At 30.6% G+C, this 18,238-nt stretch overlaps 1 protein-coding gene across 1 annotated transcript in view; it reads right to left on the bottom strand.

Moving 5' to 3' along the window:
* Positions 1 to 5,538, bottom strand: part of LOC132942925 (peroxidase) — a 34,070-nt gene extending 28,532 nt beyond the window's left edge. Inside the window, exon 1 of the mRNA XM_061011641.1 lies at positions 5,378 to 5,538. The gene's annotated coding sequence lies outside the window, so the exon portion shown is untranslated. The remainder of the gene's footprint in view (positions 1 to 5,377) is intronic.
* Positions 5,539 to 18,238: the final 12,700 nt, after the last annotated feature.

Raw genomic sequence — 18,238 nt, 5'->3', positions numbered from 1 at the left:
ATGTGTGTGCGTGACGTAACACCCCGCTAAGCTGTATCGTGTCCTCAAGTCATCCTTATAACTCGCAGAACAATAGCTGCAACGATGACCTATGTAATTATTCGGTTCAGTGTCTTTCCCAACGCCGACTGTCAATTTAGACGAATGACTATGAAACGACGACGGCCAAACATTATACTTATATATTATTGTTGTCAATGTCGTCCCGGGATCTTGCGCGCATGCGCGTAGCTCGCGAGGGATTCACAGCGAATGAGTCTCTGAAAATTCGATAATCACACATACGTTTGGAGCTGTGCAGGTATAATGGAATAATTTAAAATTTCTAAATTATTTTAAGAACACGTTTGAAAACGTTATGAAATTTCCAATTAAAAAAATTAATCAATGCCCGTTACTTAACAGCGCGTGTTCGGCAAGGTTTTAATAAAAATCAATTTGGGCCCCCCGTGTTAATTGCAAATATAATATATTACACACTTACACATGTGTATTATATGCAAACATGTGTGTGTGTGTGTAATACGTCTATTATGTGAACGGAAAAGGCGTAATTGTAAAAATGAATAAATATTTTTATAAATTGCATTCGACGTCAAAACTATATTATTTATATAATAAAATAGATAAAATAATACACACGCACACGATATGACAGCGTGGAACAATATATTATGAACATTTTAGCGATGGTTGGTTTTAAATTCCTCGCGGATAATCGATTCAATTATCACGTCTTCATGGCGATATGGTATATTACTATACAGACGTATATCTTGATTATTACCCGTTATACGGTTATATGTGGTTGTGTGGTGTGCTCGTACGAGATTAAGAAAGACAAGTAAATCTCTACTCAAACAATAGAATATATTATTATTATTATTATTATAATGTCGTTATTGCATATTATTATTATTTAGCGTTTCAACGATAAATTTTGGTGTCTAATATATATGCGCTCGCGATATATAGGTATAATATACCGCGATACACAATACGGCCGATGCGCGTAGACTAGATCGGATTTCGTGTGGGATTTTCGTCTAAATACCTATCCGTGTATATGCACACACAGCATCGCCATGCATACCTACCTATAATATTATATTTTATATAGGTCTGTCCGAACGAGCGAAAGGTTAATTTTGCAATTTCACAGGCCACGGCGCCCGAGGCTAATGGCCACACAGATGCTTAGATAAACAAACATAACAATATTCGATTAGTAGCGATTTCGTCAACAATAACCGGAGCGAATCCCCGCCGGCCAAAATCTAAAATCATAATAGCCCACTATAATGTTATACTATATACAACATATACATTATACATATTATACTATTTATGCGTGTGTGTGTGTTACGGGTGTATACGGTAACGTCCTCGAATGTAAAAAACTAAATATAAACACATCCAACGCGTTTTTCGGGGCTACCTATATAATAATTGTACCGGGACACCGAGTTGGCGAAAACCGCGAAATGATATGGGAATCGGCGTAATGACTTGAAGCCATTTCATTCACTTTTCAAACATATTGGAATATTACGTTTTCCGATTTTGGATCCTATTTACGATTCTGTCGAGCGTCAATAAAAATATGTCTGATATTATAATATTAGAACTATACAGTTAGTATAATATTATGTTGTATTCATTAGTCTTTGGCGTTTTATAATATTTACGGACTGAATTCGTATTTCCGAATGAAATAATACGACGACAAGTCCATAAACTCGGGACATAATACGACTTTAAACGCGATTGTAACGTAATATGTGGATAAAGGTCGTCCACACGCGGAGACATGAACGATATAATATTCAATCATGTTTTCTGACCAGATATCAGACGACATTGGCTCGACCCCGCGACCACTGCACTACATAACACGATATCGTTTATAGCCATATAGATCGAAATTCAAGGATCGTCGATTGACGTACAGGTGCGTACCTATATCGGTGGTTATACCTATTATGCGACATACGGTGTAACCATCGTACATTTATAATATTATTTTAGAAACGCACAGATTATGTGATGCAAAGCGGTCCCGAAACTCTGGGTCGTGACCCAAAATATAGTATAACGTGATTTTATAGTGAGTAGTGGAAAAATAAATAAATTTACATGATTGTTGTATTGATTGTGTAAAATTGAATTGTTACAAAATAATATTAACTATTTTAAAAATTATGCTTTGAAAACGATGATTTTTTTATTAAATTTGTTTTCTCTTTTATACTGTATTTAATACACCTATCCAGAAACTTCGATTATTTATCAAAGACATGAAATTATATGATTAGAAAAAAATTATTTTTTTTAAAAAGTCAATACTTTACATCACCTATTTTCAAATGGATCACCTTATATTATTTATGGTAGAGATCATTATAACTCTTTTTAATCATAATGACCTGTGTATAGTGTGTGCATATTATTTTAACTAGACGTGGTCGGAGCATATTATAGACAAGTACCTACGTATAATACCAAGTATAGGTACCACACAAGATCTACCTATGGACTATAATATTATAGTCGGTCGGCGCACACCGTTTTCGATTCGAACGCATTGATAATGAGCACCTGTAGCTGTTTGCGTTACAAAATTATACATCGGTCGTGTATATAGATATTAAATTTTTTTTCGACCGCATTACGATATAATTATAATAATGTAAATAGTATGTTGCGTCCACCGCAATGCGATGCGATTTGACTATAATATGTGTACACATATACACTATATGTACACAGCCACACAGGTACGCACCTACAACACTTATTACGATTATTATCATTTATTTCGCGTGCTCGCGCGAAGCTGTTGCGCTCGCAATCCTATACACGACATCGTGCAGCCACGTATTTACCTCCCCTATTTTACGTCGGGTGTGTCATTGTGGTAGTGAATATAGGGAGCATCTGGGGGCGACTTGTACGTCTTTCTATGGAGCCATCATTCAACGCGAATCAATGTATTATGCGAGCGTATACTTAAACGAGCAATCCCAAATTCACAGGCGTACGTGTACCTATACTATTACGCGTGTATTTAAACAGCGCAATACATTATTATTATTAAAACGTCGAAATGCGTAAAATACATGTACGTAAATAGTGAAAGTCCAGTTTTTCACCGATATGACTTCATCCGCGACTGTATACCTACGGGTACGATATTTTGTACGTATGCGCGCACGCGTTCGTAACAAAAATGTGAAATATGGCTGCTGGGCACATAATAATATATTATAATAAAATATTATACTTTACGGGTCGATCCGCGTTTACTCTTCCCTACCATAAACAGCGCGTTTTTATTATTAATTTCGAAAACGTATTTGCGTCTTATTTTTATTTTTTTTCATCTTCTCGCCGGCCCAATATTTGATAAATGATTACATAGAAGTGTGCGCGCAATAATGGCTACCTATATTATGGCGCGTGTTTGTTACGTACGTTTAAAAAACGGAGTTTACAAAATGCGTTATGGTTTACGACAATCTTAAAAATATGTTTCGCGAATTTTTCTTTTTTACATTTATAACTTTTCTAACACTAATTGGTAATTATTCAAAAAAAGTTTTTATTATTTTCGCAAAGATTTAATCTTCTAATAATAATTACCTATCCGCCGTAAACCGTAGTTATTTGTGTAGGTGCGTGTAACTAAGATAATATACAAGTAAACAAGTAGATACCTACTGTAATACATAGGCTATTATTTTGCCTATACCGTATTATTATAATACTAAAATTTTATAATTATATGGTGTTCGAAAACACGGTATAGAAACTCAACGAAATTTTTTTTTAGTAATAAAACTTCCGATAATTTTTATAGACAAAATATCGAATAGCATCGGAAGACGATTGCTATTATTTAATAGTTTTAAATCGTGTGAAAGTTTCTATTTTTATTTTTAAGTATTTTTGCATAAGTTTTTTTTTTAATGTCATATAAATCCGAAAATAAAAAGCACTTTGACTATTACTTTTATTACCGATTAGATACTAGTACCTATATATAGGTACTATATGGAATTTCAACAATTAAATTCATTAAAACCAAAATCGTTTCACGAACTATTTCAATTTTAATGCGATTGAATTGCTATTAGTTCATTATAAAATAATACTCTGTGATCGCACAGGTTTTACTCGACTGCGAAATCACTGTACACACACTTCTGTTTCTCCTTTTATAACATTTCGAACTATATGGTTACATTGGGAATTGACAAGGGAAAAGGTGATAGGTGATAGGTCCACTAATGCACTATAACAATGTAAATATGTGATTGACGTTCAATAATAGGAGTGATAAGACCGGATTTCAATTTCTTTCGCTCGACCAATCTATATACTGTATAGTTATATCGAAATAAATAATATATCATTATTATATGTTGTGCGTGAGAATTTGTTCGTCTAATGATAAAAAAAATCAATTTCTTTTTACTGTATTGTTGCAATGGTTATGATGTTGATTTATAAGACGAACAAAATATTATATTTTTTAAAAATAACCTTTTTTAACGATTTAAATGTATGTATTAGATTATGTTTTGTATTATATAATAAAATATTTTCATAAAAGCTCACATACCAACAATCGTAATTTTATAGTCTACGTCTATCATATTATACCCATATACCTAATAATAATATAATATACCTTAATTACTTATCATATTTTTATTATACGTATTTCTGTGCTCAATGATGTAGATGTAATAGCATAACATCTTTAATACTAAAAAGTTCGAAACCACTTAATTACCAAAACTTATTTATGATGAAACGTTTAATGTTGTTTTTAATGGTTTATAATGGATGTACAAAGTAAAACAAACAAAATCTAAATTGCCGACCAAATGAATCGCACTGAAATTTTTCGTAAAAACTTTTACAATTAATTAGTACATTATAGCCGAAAATCAAATAATTAATTTTTAATGAAATAAACGAAATTGTACAACCGTATTATAGGTATATTCCGCTCATAAACTTAATCGGAAAACGCTATTCATTTTTTTTTTTTGTAAGTTTTAAAGTTTCGAACGTTTTAGAATAAGTTAAAAAAAAAAATAGAAAAAAAATACGGAATTTGATTTAAGTGTAAAATATAGATAGTATTTGACAATCGTTGTCCAAAAATGACATACGTACCTCTTCGTACTGTACAATTTTCCCAGCTCATTATTAGAAAACGGTTAAGTCGTAACAATAAACGCGACGACAAATTTGTGTTCGTATTAATTTTTTCTATTTTTTTTTTTTAACCGTTCGTAAATAAAATAATATTACTATAATAAAACATAATGTCACTATATAGGACTTAGCAATAAGATTTGCCTACCTTAGTGCGATTGGGCGCTGATCGTCGTCGGAGTGTTCGGCAAAAAGATCGGTGCACAATAATATAATACTATACCTACTCCTCACGCGTCTTGTTTACTATAACGTTCGGCGCGCGTCGTAACCTAACCACAACACCGGTTCGGAAACGAATGGACCTCTTGGGATTCGCGATTCTGTTCATATAATATCAGTTTTGTGAAAGTACCAAGGTGATTGTGACGCCGTTTTGGTGGTGTGTTTTTTTTCTCTCATCTCGCAGGGTCAGCTGCTCGGTTCTCAGTTCGATTTTTGGTGTGCATTTTTTTCCCGTGGAGGTCCGCTCAACTATGCGGTTTATACACTTGACTCGACACACCTTGTCCTCTTGACATCGTATAATAGACATCGAACGCGCGCGCGCACTTGTGTATAGGAATGTGTGAGTCTCACATTGATATAATAATATGTGTATATTAATATATTAAATTGTATAAGTTTTTTTTTTATTTTTTTTAAATTTCAATATTTTTAAACGATAACATAACATGATAGGCACATACATAATATAGCTACGTATCGGTCGTAAAAAAAAAAATCAACTCAATAATCTTCTACAACAGAATTTCAACCGTCGTATGAAACGTTGGTACAGCGTTCTTATAAATTCAGACGTGGTATACGCGATGCTGTCAATAGTACCTATAGTATAATATTCTGGCATAAATGGTGTTTGAATATTAGATAGGTATACACATTTTTTTAAGAGCCTTGCACATTTGAATTTTTTTAATTTTTTTCTCAAAGAGCCGGTTGAATTTTAGGCTTATAATATATTATATTAGATATAGTGGTCGATGGAAGTTAGACTCATTGGGATATTTAGATTCCATAAATCGATTCTAGTATATTATTATAAATTTTTAATTTATTTACTACAAAAAGTGATATAGATTTACCTATACTTACTCACAATAATAGACTGTATAATATAATATATATTGCATAAATCAATACATTATTAATTATGATTACATTAAAGTGTAATAAGACATTTTTTTATTATTTAAATTTGTAATTATTTAATTTTTATGGTATTATTATTTTAATTATAATTTTAAAAAAAAAACAAATAAGTGGTATATATCCAAAGAAAAAATAATTTGAACCAACAATTGTTATTTATTTATAACGACAAGGTCTTTTTCGAGTAAACTTGTAATTATAAATTGAAAATAATATGTTATAAATGTATAATAAATAATATTCAAAAAATAGATCACTAACCAAACATACCTACAAAATACAATTTTAAAATTTAAATGGACGATTTATTATTATGGCCTAGGCTATTTGCAAAAAAGTCTTCATTTCTAAAATGTGTGCTATAATAAATTATATATTTTTATCATTTTTATATCAATTACCCATATAAAAAAAATTCCCATGTAGTGCATTAAACTCACCTTATATTTTGACTGCGGTCATTAAAAAAATACCACCAAACGCTTTTTTTAAGTATCGACATTTTTAGTATGAACCTATATAGAACATGGTATAATACCTGCGTATATATGCATAGGTACCTGCACGCTGAGGTTATATTGTCTATGCTTTATTACGATGATTTTTCCATTGTCGACGACGAGTCATTTGTATGGTAAATGTATTATTAATAATTGTAAGTGACGAACAACTATATAATGCTAATGACAACAGTTTAAGTTACAAATAATTGTAGATACCTATATTCAATTTTTATTTCGTAGTTAGGTACTATACATGAATAACAGTTTAATATTCGTCCGTAATCCGTATCGTTATTATCACGACGGTATCATCGATAGGCTCTCTGCTGCAGTGTACACTGTTTAGGGCTAAATAGATAGGTGAAAATGTTGTTTTAAATCCATGCAAGTGCCCTTAAACATATTTATTTTATTTACTTACAGAGTTATACGGCTGTAGGCGATTATACACACGTAACAATATAATTATTGTTATTTTATCTCACCCTACAACCATTAACCTTAGCCAAACCAAACACGGTCTAATATTATACGTAGGAGGTAGGTACCTACACCTACAAAATAATACGCCGTGCTCATATAATTTCAAACTTTGTCGCTGCTCAGGTATGCTTAGTACGACGTCAATGTTATATCTCAATACTCTATAGTCTATAGTATAATAATTATACTCGCGTATACGCACGTCCTTGATCATACACTTGAAGAACTAGCTGGAATGTCATCGAGGACTGAGAGTTAGGTGTTCGTTACCTGCAGGAATGGTCGTAGTGATGGTATTGAACAAAAGTAAAAATAATATCCATACGACTGTGGTAGTACAACGATTATGTAATTTGTAATTTGTTTGTTATTTTAATGATCTTTATGAAATTGTATAGTAAAAATATTACATTTTTTAACGCGTCGCTTATAACCCACATAATGTAATTTATTACGTTAACACCATCATACGTGATTGAAAAGTAATACAAGGCTGGTCCAGTTAATTATTCATATTTATCAGTCTATTCAAGTATATAAAAATAATTAAAAACTGTAGTTTAAGCCAATTAAATTTGCCGATAATTGGGTTGTGTTGAAAGTTTAAAATTATATAGTTGTTTTCTCAAAAGATGTTCTCATGATTTTTATTTTTCTATTGTATAGGTAAATGTTTGAAATTCAGATTTACTCATATAGGAAGATACTGACAACTGCGGAAATGCTCAGAGTGTACGTATCGGCCAGTGTTGCTAGCTCCCGGATGGGTGACCCCCCCAGGATTTCCAGCTACAAATCCTTGTCACACATACAAACGTGTTTCAACCAACTGTTCCGACCGTTCCTCCCCCCCCCCCATACAAACAAAAAAACAGCTAATGGCCACAGTTGCCGGGCTTAAACTCAATAAAAAACAAAAAAATATATATATCTGTTTTGTAAGAGCGTTAGGTAATTTTGGCGAGTAATGAAAATATCACTCATATCTGGTTTGGTTATATATAGTATACCACGCAATATTTATAAATTATGATATTTATATCGATCACTAAACTGAACAGTAATAAAGCGTCATATAATATCAGTTTAAATTTTAACTTGATTTTATTTTCAGACTCGTCAATGCTTACACATTGCCTTGAAATAATTTAAACATAATATAATATATTATAATATGGGTCCTGATTTACACACATTACTATTTTTCAGGGGTAAACAGTATATTTTTAAAAATGTATAGTAAATATTCACGTGTGAAATGTTTGCCGGATTCGATTGCATGGAAGTCATTCCCATGCGTTCAAGTTCAATACGACGGTGCGGCGGCGGAATGAGAAAGTGTGATTGAAGAGGTCCGTTAAATCTTACGTCGAAAATCAGCGGAGACATATTTGTATTATATACGCATCGGTTAATTGTGTAATTTTATCCCCATTATTATTGTTACTACTATTGAATACAGTATTTTTTAAAATTTTTTTCTATAGCCCTACCCGTGTAATATAATAACCCTTATGCAACTCGTGCAAGTATCAATATTCTATGCGTAGTATATAGTACCTATACAGGATCATTCAACAGGCTACTATCACCTCAATTTTTCATTTGTTTAAATTCTGTTTTTGAAATTTTTTTCGTTTATTAAAGACCATATTTTAAACTACTTACACTTTTTAAGTAATTGTTATGGAGTCTCCTGTGACGATACATACTTCATTAAATCGCATTCACAGATTTGTGTTAAAAATAATAATAAAATGTAACAACACTATAGATGTAATACCCTATACTAGATACTACAACACGCCACAGACCGTACGACATTGTCGCGTACTCACTGGCACGGTGTTAACATAATATTTAGTCTCGACGATTTCGCTTTGTTATCCGAATGAAATCGCTCAGGCATACATATTATATTATATATTATCACTTTGTGCCTATGTATATAATATTATGCGCTACAGCTTTGCAGTACCTGTACATAATATTATGCAAACCGTGATTTCATCTGTGCGATGATTTTCCCGACGTGATTTGACGTGACTCTTCGACCCCCTTATCATCAAATAATGTAATAATATACAATATACAATATGACAATAATGTACATAGTGTGTGCACATAGCATATGCACGAGGCTGAAATGTTGTGTATATGGTACGATCTATTTTAAAAAAACGAAAACGAAACTTTTTTAAAGGTTGTTGTATCCAAAAACTGAATATTTTATAATTACTTAAAAATGTATGGATTTTTAAATGAAAAATATATCCCAACAAAAACACTCCGTGTAAAGTAAACAAATATAAAAGAAATTTCCATCAACTCAATCACAATAATTGCATTGTAACTTGACGCGGCGCGTTGGCTTGTTACATGCAGTCGCGCAATTCGACTGAGAGTAAGTAACGCGCGCTGTTACTAGTTCCCGGATGGGTGACCACCCGGGTTCGTAGTAGTAAAAACCTTGCTACATATACCTACACGTGTTTGCTTATCTATCGTAACAACACCTTACCAACCACAGTTCATAACCTCTACAACAGCTAATGGCCAAAGTCGCCGGGCTTAAGTTAAAAAAAATAAAAATAATTGCATTAGAATTATATATTTTTTTCACATATGTTACAATAACAATTTGATCTTATTTGTAAACATAGTTCATTTTTTCATTTTGGTAGTAAGAATATCACTATATTCAAAACAAAATGTAGACATGTATAGTGCTCCTATCAAACTTTTCGGTAAACATTTTTGACGATCGCAATACATCTGGTATGTAGATTAAAAACAGTGTGCGGTATTTTGCTATACAATGAGCCGATAAAGCTTGCTGGTAATTGTCTATTAAGAGTCAAAATCATATAAGTCATAAGTGCGTGGTTTTTGGATGGAACCTTTTGGGCGTAAGGCGTCAAATTTAATTTCTTTCCGGGACATTTGAGAAAATAGTGTTCTATATGTTTCTAGGTCCCTACGCATATTGAAATATTTTTCACTGTTTTAAGTTTTTGAAAATAAAAATAATAAAATCATATACAACGTTACCCGCGATAAGACCGTTGTTCGAGTTTACTACGAAAGAACACACCCAGTAGGATTATAGGTATACCTAAATATAGTGTATAATATGATTATATCACTCATTTTACACTGTCGTCCGTCGCTCCAAAGAAAACTGCTGCGCTCGCTATCTACCGCCGTCCATCTGCATACAATCCCCGAGCCCCATACAAACGCCAATTCGGGCACGTGACTTGACATTATAATATAGCATAGGTAATAAGCACTCTGATATAACATTGCGGTATATCGTCCGCTTTCCGAGTGTTGTAAGGTCGCATCTGATATGAAACAGATTGGATTTTCGTTTTTTAAATAACGCGTCGTAAGACGATATTATATTATACCTACTGAAAGACGGTGCTCGGGTTCAAAAGCATAGTTTGTTAGTTGTTATATTACTTATATTGAATAGTGGAATGTATAGATACAAATAGCAGAGAAATTGCTATGCATTCAAGTTAAGTAACAAGGACTCAAAGTACAACATTTTATATTTTAACCATTTTAGATTTTCAGTACTGCTCTCCCAGTTTTGGTGCTATTTACTACTAAGCATTAGATTAGATATTTTATTTTGCGTTTTTCGCGAACTTATCATAATAATTTGAATGATAAAATAGTATAGAAAAAATGTATGTGGATATAAAAAAGAAAAATACCCACATTGCATTGCATTTGCATTTGTCTTTATTCAAGTTGATTTAGAGTTTTTTTTATTAATTTATTGATTATTAACTTTACTTTATAATTATGTATAAACCACTTAAAAATAATAAACACAAAATGTTTTTAAAATTCCCTTTTTTTTGTATATATTTTCGTTGTACCTATTACCTTTTTAGGGCATAATATTATATCATAGCGCATGCCTTAAGATTTTTTTATGTCACATTGTAGCGTATATTTAATACAATTTTTAGTGCTTTCCTGATCCACTGGTCGCTAAGGCTTTCGTTTTTTTTTTTTGATTTTATAACAGGAAAACGTATAATATTCTTTAAAATTGCGATACACAAATATATAATACGCGTAGGGCAGGTCTCTAATACTCTAATGTATAATATAATAGTATAAATGTTTAAGCACACGACGTAATCCACGAGTATAATAATAATATTAAAATTACGAGCGTTGTGCGCACGATCGCCCCCGCATAATATATGTAAATCGTTCCGCTGTAATGATAATTATTATTATGTTGTAGATTTCGGTAAAATTAAATAGACACAGTTTTGTTATTGTGCTCTCTGCGTTTCCGTTCAAAAAAAAAACATTAGTCCGTTCGTCTGGTTTTCCAATTATTATTCCGTGCGATATATTATGTATATGATATTATTATAGTATAATATGTAACTGTCGTACCCTTGAGCACACACGATTTGCATTTTAGAAACTGGACCGGGCAACAATATGATTATAATTGTTATAAATTACCAATATAGCCATATGGGTAATATACCATATTACAGACGGACCGGATTCTAATCGTCTCATATAGTGGGCTCGGACTGGATTACATCGTGATGACTCCATTTGTGACCATATAATATAATATTAGATTATTTTCACTGGATAGATAGGTACTCGTTTTCCATTTCATATATTATCGTTATTATTGTGTATATAAATGCTCGTAAACCTCCCGTAATTATTATATCATAATATACAACTGAAACCAATAATTATATTATTCTTGTCTTCCCATTATGTTATGTGCGCGCGCACGCGAAGTTTAAAATCCACTAAAACAAACTACTTTCATATGTTGTCAGTAAGTTGTTGCCTGTTATATGCACACGTTTCCGGTCGCGATCTAGTATAATAAATACCTAGGCGATAGACGGGAAACTTCAACAGCCGTATAATACATAGATAGATAAGTGAAATTGATAGGTTTATAGTTTGTGCGTGTGTATTTGTACATTTCACTTGTGTAGGATGAGTAACTGCTGTGTCTCGATTAATTTTTAATTAAATATATAACATTACATGTACTCTATAGGTGTACCCCAGTTTCAATCGTGAAGTGCACAAACTATTTTTGATTTTGCAGTATGGCCAATAATAGGTGTATACACTAAAACCGCAGCATAATATTCAGCTACATAGTATACACAAAAGTTAAAATTCGTTGTCAATCATTAGGTCATGCGTGGTAGGTAGCCAGGTACCTACTAGACCAGCGGTTTCACAATTCACGAGTTGTACAGAGTTTATCGTTTAGTCTACTTCTTGTCGTATGCAATGAGCAATTTCATGTCTAGGGTGTAACACCTCAGGTTATATTAGTACGTGTTATTTTAAAATGTAAATAAATATATGCGATTATTTATATCAAGGATAAACGCTGGGGGGCTTTGGTACATGAACCCCTTCCCGAAATATTTTTATATTAATTATAATGAAGTACCTATTAATCTGCAGTTTTGTTAAAACCCCCCCAAAAATATTCCACTGAACGCCCTTGATTTCAATGTTGAATTATAAAAAAAAATTTTAAAAAACTATTATCAAGAGTAGGAAATAACAGTCTGGCAGTATATGTTTGAATTATATTTGAATACAATTATTATTAAAATTATCAAAAACGAAAAATTATCACACCCATTTTTTCTTTTAATTATGCATTTATTAAAATTAATGATAATACTTATAATACTTATAAAAATTTTTTTTTTAAAATTACTATTTTATAAACTACTGTTTTTAATTTTCACTGTAAATTGTTAATCAGATTTTTTTAAATGTTGGTTTATATAAATCAAAAATTATACAAGATATTTCTGAATTATTAAATTTGGTAATAGATTTACTGATAATATAGAAAAAAATATTAACCTTCTAACATTTTATAACTTGTAAAAATTGTCTTATTGATTAAATATTTCAAATATTTTATATAATAATTATTAAGGATTTTTAATCTTAGTACCAGTCCTGTAAAGAATACATTTAAAAAAATATGTTTTGAATATATAAGAATATATTTTTTTCCCCGCTAATATTTGTCAGTTTTGGAATGGTTGGAAACTTGGGTCAATCATATATTTCATTCAAAAAGAAAAATTATTGTTTATAATTTATAATAAGCCCGAATTCTAATAGAAAAACTATTTTTCTAGTTCAAAAAAAGTATTTTCTAATGAATAAAAAAAATACAAAATAACTATCCAAAATACGTATTCGTATAATTTTTCAAAAAGTATTTTTCTAAAATAGTATTCGAATAAAAAAAAATATTTGCATACTAAATAGTAGTAACCTATACATAATGTTCAACAACTCGGAAACTATTCATCCACATTTTGATATTGTAACTGTTTTTTTTTATTTTCGTTAGCGATCTGTAGTGATGTTATTTAAATCGTTCTATCAGTAAATCTGTCCTATATTATGGCCTATGTGTATGATTTTTATAATATTACAATAACTAATAAGCCCATAATAAGTCACACGGAACTCTACAACAGTGTAAGTCCCTGTACGCGAATCGCCGTAGTCGAGAGGCATCGGTGCTATAATATTATGGAAACCAATAAACAGCTCGCCGTGCCCCTAATAACAGAGTAATAAGACGCGTAATAATAATAGTGATGAATGTTTCACTCGAATGACGCATTAACGCGATGCACAAATTGATCGTAAATAATGACTCAAATGACTTATGATGTATCATGTGATCCGAATCGGCCGGAGAAGATTTCGGATGATCGTATCATAAACGCGCGTATGATATGATTATGGGTATTTTAATTTTTTTATTTGAATTGCGGCGCTTATGTAGAGGAAGACTCGTGTAAAACATACACGACTAATCTTAATATTATAATGTTATAATACCGATTTTTGCGGTATTTTTTTCGAAATCGAACAGTGCGGTGTATTGTGCATTTATTTATAATTTACACCGCGCGAGCTTTCACAACGCGTGCGCAAACCACACACACTCTTTTGTATGGTGCGCGGCATAATCGACAAAAAATAACATTATGTTATAATATCCGTCATACTGCATCGATAGCCGATAGGTATTAAAAATATTTGCGCGGAGTGTTTAATATATTAACCGCCATTAAGCAATATTGAACTAGTTTCAGAAGTATATTAAACATTTTCGTTACATATTATTATTATTATTAGTTATTACCAAGGCGATTCGCTTAAAATATACATATTATGCATGCATGTGTAGGTACACGATGTGTACGTGTGTGTGTATATGTGTGTCTGTGTGTGTGTGTGTGTCTGTGTGTGTCTGTCTGTTATTCGCGGCCTTAATAAAATTATTATCTAATACGTATTATAATAACTAATATCATGAGTTTAATTACAATCATTTTTGTTCCGAAGCAATACACGAGTCATACATATTATTATTTTCACGCACATTTAGCCCAAGTAAGCGTATACCTATGTAATATACGTTTTTTTTTCAAATAGTTATAATATTATGTTACTTATTAGTTACAATTACATTTTACAGTACTTATAACTCTGCACAGGTGGAGCTACCGTATTAATACGTAGTTATATGTTACTCAAACCTGCAAGATAAACGTCCAAAGCAATACGCACACCGTGTACCACGATAAGATAACTTTTATACTACTTTTATACAATATCACAATAGATTTGTCAAACGGATATATTTATATTTTATACAATGATAGGGGTGTGCCCAAAGATTATTACCGGAGAGAATATTCTCATCTCCGCAGTAAATTTATTTATTTATTTTTTGCATATTTTAAACAATTAATTTATATTATATATAGGTACATCATTTTAATTCCGGAAAAAAATTCGATAAAAAAGTTTCTCAGAATAAAACTCTCTAAAATGTACTATTTGTCATTAATTTTGTATTCTGTTAAATTGATACTCTATAAATAAATAATAATAATAATAATTTTACATTATTTTGATTATAATATAAACCATATACATATTACACGATAATGAACTAATTTACAAATATCTCTTTCTTATGCTTTGACCTATTTGTGTTAAGAAAATTTGCCTTCGCAGCTAAATGTTGACACAATATGTCTATAATAGTCAAATTTATAGTCAAATTTACATTAATCCACCAGCTTTTGTTTTTTTGTGATTAATCTCTGCAACTTCAGCTAATGCCATTTTCACTCTGTCCGTTTCAAACCTAAGATATGCATAGATATGCAATTTTATCCAAGGAAATTTCTTATTGAGACTTTTTTTCCTATTACCGATTGGCCCACCTTTTTATAATTGTACGAGTATGGTTATAAAAATTAGCCATACCTAATAGATATTGTTATAAAAGGGATAGTAACTATGTAAAATGTGTACATTTTTATTTATGGTCATCGACTATTCTTTTGGAAAAAATGTTATATTTTATTCGTTATAAATTCGTCTTTTAGTGCATTTCAGTGCATAGCAAATTATGTAAGCGATGGCCTTCCCAACAAATTGGAAACTATTGATTTTAGGTGGTATGACTCGGTAATATTATGGTATATTTTACAGAGAAAACGCCTTACAAATTATAATTCAAGTTCCTATTTGAATAACAAGCAATCCTGTAAATATAGAGTAATCATTTTTCGTCGTGAATATTAATTAGTAATTTATATGGTCGGTTTTGTTCAAAAAAAACATACATTTCGAATTATATAAATCGAGTGAGAATTTCAAATGCAATTATACATAGGTAATGTATTTGTATCATTTTTGTAATAACTGTAATTCGTGTCAAAAATACAGGTTTTCATTGCCCATAAATATTGATTTCGTGATAAAAATATATAATAAAAACCTGTTTCCAATAAATAAATAGAACCTATAATTTAAATCAAAAGTACAGATTCAGGTAAATCTCAGGCCTAGGTAAATAATAGGTATGCATTTTATATTAATATATTATAAAGGAAACTCCTAATGTGTTTTATTTAATGGTGTAACAAATACATAATAAATCATTTTTATTTACCTATCCATAATAATTATTGTACTTTAAAACGACGTTTTGTTTTTATAAGTATATACTTACAACAACAAAATTACTATAGTTTTAAATGTTTGTAATAAATTAAAATTAAATAATTATACATCTAATTATTTTACCCGACAAAAGTATGTTTGACTATAAATAATTTATTTATAAAAAGTGAAGAATAAAATGTTTACACCACGTTCGAATGGACGGCCAACATATCAACATAAAACGTCCAACTTGTAACACTTTAAAACGGTAAGTGTAATTTACGAAATAAATGAACACATGCAACCAAGTTTTCAGAACAATTACATAAAAAACACGTTTCAGAACTAAAAACGCGTGCATGTAATATGTTTTATTGACATCATAATATCTAATTTTTTCTCGCTAATCGTGTGGTCAGTTTAATTTGTATCAATACATATTATTTTGATCGCTCATTAAACGAATTTTATTTCTTTTTTAATGTGACATTAAAATATTATTATTATGTGTATTAAATTATATAGTCGCCGTTTATGGTGGGCGCGAGAAGTGATACAGTTTATAGGTCTAAAAACCTTCAAATTATATAACATTGGAAGTAATAAAATTCGTACTTGATATCGTTATACTGTAGCCTATAGTGCCTATATAGACTATGGATACTGTCAAATCCTGCAGGACCACTTTTGGCTATTATACCTATGTACTAAATAGGTACTATACAGTTTGAAATTTCAACATACAGCTGCACACATTAAACCTTACGTAGGTATTCTTAAAATATTTAGAATACTTTTATTGTGTGTTGTGTAATATAAGTAAAGTGCACTATATCAGTTACGTATATTGCGTACTATATTATACTATATGTGAACCTACTTTACCAACAATATTGGTAAAAAGACATTTTTTCTAAATTTCATTGTACAATCTTAAAACATTTTTGTGATGCAAGCAGTTCAACCGAGTAATATTTATCCTATAATTCTAAAAATATTTTTTTTAATAATTAAACTTTAGATACGAAATTGTAATGATTATTTATTTAGTCTATTGTAAGTATTTAACACATCGTTAAAATCGTTAGTATCAGACATGTTTAACGATTTAATAAAACTAGTCTGATAGATTTCATCAAGTTCCGTATGAAAAATATTTCAAATTTAATTTAATTTTTGTTGAGTTTTTACTTTTTAGCCGGTTTTTAATATAATAATCAACCACACACAATTTAAGTTCGATAGTAATTTTTAATTATGTACTGATATTATGTAGGATAACAGAACTCATAAAAACTGTAATGTGTAGGCAACTTATTTATGATAATGATCTATGTAGAGTTAAATCACATAATAATATTTTACACTTCATATTGAGTAATCGTATAGTTATTGCAAAATTTCTCTTAGAAAGTTGTTCAAAATAGTATGTTTTATATCAAAATTCATTAGACAATTAATGTTATTTGAAACTAAAAGTTCTAAAATAATGGTTTTCATTCCCCTCTCTTAAATGGTTTGTATTGCATGCTCAATTGTAATGGCTTGTAGGCTATTTGTTTAATTATCACACCTAACGAATCGTTACAATCCGTGAAGAAATTTTTTTAACTTAAATCCATAGAAATAATAAATTTACATTCACGTGCCACGTACGTATTGGTTAATGTTTATAAATATAAATTAAGAACTACATTCGCGTCCAGCGTATAGGTATGCGTCGGCGATGTATCAAAATCATTACATAATAATTCAAAGCTCCTATATCGTATTATCGTAATGACATTTTTGAAATGTTTATGTAAATTTGAAAAAAAAAAACCCAAACGAAAGTA

The sequence above is a fragment of the Metopolophium dirhodum genome, chromosome 4, assembly GCF_019925205.1.
Source record: "Metopolophium dirhodum isolate CAU chromosome 4, ASM1992520v1, whole genome shotgun sequence".
In the NCBI taxonomy this organism is placed as follows: Eukaryota; Metazoa; Arthropoda; class Insecta; order Hemiptera; family Aphididae; genus Metopolophium; species Metopolophium dirhodum.
The sequence above is the reverse complement of the archived record's forward strand: the minus strand, read 5'-3'. Positions and strand labels throughout refer to the sequence as shown.